This window comes from Nannospalax galili, unplaced genomic scaffold (assembly GCF_000622305.1).
Source record: "Nannospalax galili isolate Female #2095 unplaced genomic scaffold, S.galili_v1.0 scaffold586, whole genome shotgun sequence".
Taxonomy (NCBI): domain Eukaryota; kingdom Metazoa; phylum Chordata; class Mammalia; order Rodentia; family Spalacidae; genus Nannospalax; species Nannospalax galili.
The window spans coordinates 5064181-5070067 of record NW_008355363.1 but is presented as its reverse complement, the minus strand read 5'-3'; the positions used below and the strand labels follow the sequence as shown (position 1 = coordinate 5070067).

At 37.7% G+C, this 5887-nt stretch overlaps 1 pseudogene; it reads left to right on the top strand.

Annotated features, from left to right (window-relative positions):
• Window positions 1–1825: 1825 nt before the first annotated feature.
• Window positions 1826–2951, top strand: LOC103749626 (annotated as a pseudogene).
• Window positions 2952–5887: the final 2936 nt, after the last annotated feature.

Genomic DNA, 5887 nt, shown 5'->3' with positions numbered 1-5887 from the left:
ATAAAACAATTTGATGTAAGATGACATATGTTGAAGAAAATAATTCAGAAATTTGTAGCTGAAGGCTATATAAAAAACAAAAAACACATTGCCAGGCAGGAGAAACCTCCCTTCAAGTTGCTGATCAGGGTAGTCCAAGAGAGTCACAAAATAGCACAGGTTATTGCCACAGCTCTTGATTTCCTCCAAGAACTTGACAGTAAGACCCTATTGCTGAAGACATGACAAACTTTGGACATAGGGCTTGGAGCCTTCTCCTCCACAGGAACTGACCTGAAAGCTTCCTTGAAGACTAGCTTTCATGGCGTCAGAAGATGCTATGCAAACTCTCAAGGGAGAAAGCCAACGAATGGGCTTACCCAACTGTAGATCCTAATAATCAGCACTGATTAGCCCAACAATTTATCACTATTGTTCCAGTAGTGGCACTTTTATCTTGTGGGAAATCAACAGCTTTCCACTTGGAATTAAGGCCTGATCAACTGGCGGGAATTCATGTGCTCTATAGTAAATATACTCAAATACATAGGGCTAAGATGTCATAGATTTTAGAAAAAAAAAAACATTACTTTGATTCATTGCTAGGCCAATGTAATTTCTTACTTTGAGATATATATATATATATATACACACATTTATGTATACATGCATTTTTATATTCACAGATAGACCTCTCATCACTCATGAAGGAAGCTTCTTTGTGCAACAGATGGAGACTATTACAGAGTTCCATAACTGGTCAAATGCAGAGAATAAGTGTCTGTGAGATGCTTAACCCTAAGTGACACATCTTCAGTGCATCCTCTGTACTTAGGATGAATGCGTCTCTCACCAGAGAAGTTTCCTTATGCAGCAGATAGTGATTAAACCCACAATGGGCCAATGCGCAGAGAAGAAGAAGCCCCAGAGTGCTGTCCCTGAATGAGACATCTATGTCAAACTTCTGCCTCACAGGGATCATGGATCATTATAGAGGAATGAATATAAGAGATTGTGGGGTGGATGAACACAATGAAACAGTCTTGAAGACAGGTAGTAATTTAACTCATATAACCTAACAACAATAGTAACAGTGTACACAGATTGTTCAAACTCAAATCAGAAAAAAAAATCCAAGCAAAAACATGGGGAAGGGGGTAACAAATACCAAGCCAACCTAAGGAACTTTTGGCAACTGATGGATGCTGGGAGGGAGAAAGACAGTGTTTTACAGGAATGGAACTCTTGATAGGCCCAGTGTGGATAGACCCACACTGAAGGACATTTGGGAACACAAATCTATCTCTATAGGGCATATTATATATATTATATATATAGAGAAAAATAGATGATATAGATATAGATAGGTATAGATATGGGCAGGAGCAGTGGGGGAAAGTGCAGATATGGGATGGGATATAAATCACATCAAAGTATATTGTATGAAAATCAACGAAATTCAATAAAAATAAGAAAAAAACAAAAGCAAACAAAACATTGTTTTGAAGCAAAAGAATACATTTTTAAGGAAAATTTCTTTTGATTTTAGTGAACAAATATAAACACAATTCCATTATTTGAAAATATATTAATGAAAATGTAACCACAGATAAATGATTGATTAGGTAGAACACAGTTATCCATAGTCTTTCAAAACCCCAAATTACATTGCTTCTGAGAAACAACTTTCAAGATTTCAGTTACCGTGAATTATCATGCAACAAATAGAATTTTGATTTGAAAATGCACTGTAGACTGTAGAGTCCATGTCCAACCTGTGAGTCTAGATCTCTAGTGTATGTGCTCTTCTGCCGGTCCATACCCACCACTCAGTTTGCCGTGGGTGATGATATGGCTGTGCTGTGGTCCACAGCTGCTCCGCATGTGCAAAGCCCACTTCCCAGGCTCCGACGTTCCCCCGGCCATCTTCCAGTCCACTGAGGTCCTCTCATGGCAACAGGGCGTGATGATGGGCCGGGGCCAGATGGACTCCTATGTGGGTGATGAGGCCCAAATCAAGAGAGGCATCCTGACCCCGAAACACCCCATTGAGCACAGCATTGTCACCAACAGGGATAACATGGAGAAGATCTGGCACTACACCTTCCACAATGAGCTGCGTGTGGCCTCCAAGGAGCACCCCCGTGTTGTTCACTGAGGCCTCTCCCAGCCCCAAGGCCAATCATGAAAAGGTGACCCAGATCATGTTTGAGACCTTCAACACCCCAATCATGTACATAGCTTTCCACACTGTGGTGACTCTCTATGCCTCTGGCTGTACCACTGGCATCAAGATGGACTCTAGTGACAGAGTCACCCATACTGGTGCTCATCTATGAGGGCTGCACTTTCCCCCCCCACCCATGCCATCCTGGGTCTGGACCTGGCTAGCTGGAACCTGACAGACTACCTCATGAAGATCCTGACAAAGCATGGCTACAGCTTCACCATCACAGCCGAGTGGGAAATCATGGGTGACATCACGGAGAAGCTGTGCTATGTTGCCCTGGACTTTGAGTAAGACATCGCTGCTGCTGCATCTTCCTCCTCCCTGGAGAAGAGCTATGAGCTGCCTGATGGTCAGGACATCGCCACTGGCAACAAGTTCTTCCACTGCCCAGAAGTGCTCTTCCAGCCTTACTTCCTGGGCACGGAATCCTGTGGTGTACATCAAACTTACCTTCAATTCCATCATAAAGTGTTACGTCGTCATCCCTGAAGACCTCTATGCTAATACTGTTTTCTGGTGGCATCACCATGCTCCCTGGTGTCACAGACAGGATGCAGAAGAAGTTCACTGCTCTGGCTCCCAGCAAGATGAAGATCAACATTATTGCTTTTCCTGTGCACAAGTGCTCCCAGTGGATCAGTGGCTCTATCCTGGCCTAGCTGTCCACCTTCCAGTAGATGTGGATCTGCAAGCAGGAGTACGATGAGTCTGCCCCTCCATCATCCACCACAAATGCTTCTAGGCAGACTGTTACTTAATGGAGTGAGCTGTTACACCCTTTCTTGACAAAATCTAACTTAACCTCCCCCCCCCAAAAAAAATTGGCATGGCTTTTTAAAAATTAAACAAACGGGTTTTTTTTTTTTTGTTTGTTTGTTTGTTTTGGTACTTTTGACTCAAGATTCAAAAACTCGAACTCATTTTAATAAGTACAAAATGAGTAATTTGCATAAGAAAATGATAGTAGTGTTACAGTCATAGAATTATACTTTATTTTTAAATTTAATTTTATATATTTAAAATTACAGCAGTTGTTGGAGCAAGCATTTGCAAGTCCTACAATGTGGCTAAGACTTCATACATTTTTTAATGTGTATGAATATATTGCTTGCATGTATGTAAGCACACCCATGTTGTGCAATGCTCAGGGAGGTCAGAAGAGGGAGTCGGATTCCCTGGAACTGGAGTTATGGACTGTTGTTAGCCACCATGTGGGTGCTGGTATTTGAACCTGGGTCCTCTGCAAGAGCAGCCAGCGCTCTTAACCGCTGAACCATCTCTCCTGCACACATTGTACATTTTTTAAGTCATTCCATGTATCCCTGGTTACAGGAAGTCCCTCCCAAAAGCCAGCCCCACTCCCAAAAGGGCGATGGTCCAGTCCACACCCTGAATTCATGTAGGGGAGGTGCCAACATCACTTTTGTGTAAATTATGTACTGCGAATTTTTTTTTTAAATCATACGCCTCAATACCTTATTTTTGTTTTTGAGTGATTGGCCTTCTTGCCCCCCCCCCCACTTTTGTCCCCTCAACTTGATGTATGAAGGCTTTTGGTCTCCTGGGAGTGGGTTGTGCTGTGACGCATCCAGGGCTTTCCTGTATATTGTCTTGAGACCAGTTTAATGAAAGTGAACACCTTATAAACAGGAAAAAAAGAAAAAGAAAAAAAGAAAATGGATTCTTTAGAATAATTATTTGAAATATAATTTCACTATAATGAGCTAACTAAATAATGATGTTGTTATGTCTTATTTTTCTTATTTATTTTATTTGTTCTTAGTGGCTTCACATATTTTTTATGAGCCTCTTTAGTTTTCTTAAGTTCTAATTTAAAGTCACTTATACATGATTTGTTTCACTTCTGCTTGTTTCCTGATTTATAACTGCACCTGTGCCTCCTTCACCTGTGTTTATATTTCTTACTCCTTCATTTTATGCAAGAGAAATACAATAAACTATATAGAAAACAAAACTAAAATGTCCAGTTTCTACAAATTTTTCAGGCTTGTTCATTGGATAATGTTGAAGCAGAGATTTTTGACAAATTCTGGCAAATTGGTCCCACATTTAAAAGTCCTAATAGATATACACATGGGTCTAGGATCTAAACTTAGCATACAAGCTTCATAAGCTAAATACATATATTCAAAATAACAAAGATAGTTTCAGAATTGTAATGATGCCAGAGTAAAAAGCATCCATCACTAACACTTCTGTTTGACTGCATTTTTCCCAAAGTAACTTTTAATATATGTGCTAAGTGAACATTATTATTATTGTAAGGCTTCAGACATTCACATATTAAAGAAAGAAATAACAAAAATTATATTTTCCATCTCATTAATTTTTCACTTTAATAAGTACAAAAGGAGTAATTTGCATAAGAAAATGATAGTAGTGTTACAGTCATAGAATTATACTTTATTTTTTAATTTAATTTTATGTATTTATCAAGGTCCATGTAATGGCTACATTCCATTAATCAAAAACATAACTCATTTCAACTTTTTGAATATTGGTTGCTTAACTACTTAGTAGTTATTTTACTTTCCAAAGTTGTAGGAAAATTAAGTGACTGGAAATACTAGAAAATGTAATAGAAATTAATAATCAACATTTCATTTTATTGTATTATATTTAACTTCTTTAAAAAGTAAATGCTTGCTTTTTCTTTACTTAAAACACATTTCTTTCCAAAAGGAATATCTTTATATTGAAAATAAAACTCACTTTCTGAAGCTAAATAATATAAACATGAAATCTATATGTATTACATAAAACTGTTCTATTTAGAAATTTATTTCATTGTGCTATAAAACATATGGACATTCATTACTCTTGATTATCAATTTAACTGGATTAAAGAATTCCTAGGAGATTAGGAATGTATGCCTCCAGTCCTAGCCTCAAAGTGCTGTGTTAAAGGTGTGTGCTCCCATGGCCAGAATTCATTTCCATCTGAAGAATAAATCTGTGTTCAAGTACAATAATAATGAAGAGTGCAAAAATCCAGCACTATCACTTACCTACCAAATAGGCTTTATTTTATTTTGTTTGGAATTGACACATAATAAATTGAAAACTGAAGTTTTATTGCATAGGATGACTATAGTCAGTAATAATGTATTTATTTCAAAATTTCTTTAAGACTGGATTTTGAATATTTTGCCACAATTAAATAAGTATTTAAGGTGATGGATATGCTAATCACCCAAACTTTATCATTACACATGAGTGAAAACAGGTGTTTCTTTATCTATCTATCTATCTATCTATCTATCTATCTATCTATCTATCTATCTATCTATCTAATCTACCTATTGAGAGAAAGAGAGAGAGAGAGAGAGAGAGAGAGAGAGGGAATCCCAATTTGTCCTTGAACTCAGTAAGTTACCAAGGTTTGTCTTGAACTGGTGATTTTCCAGAACCAACCTCCCAACTCAGGTTACATTAATGTGTTATCATAGGCCCCCAAAAGGAGAGTTTTAAGGAAAAGTTTAGCATGTAATAATTTGCAAGAGCAAAGGGAGAAGTGGGCACTATTCTAAACTGTATGCACGAAAACAAGCTAGTTGTTTGGTAATATGTGTTGCAAATAATGAAATGTAAAGACACTATAATCTCATTATCATCTAGAATAATCAGAGAAATCAGCAAATTCATTTAAAATGAATA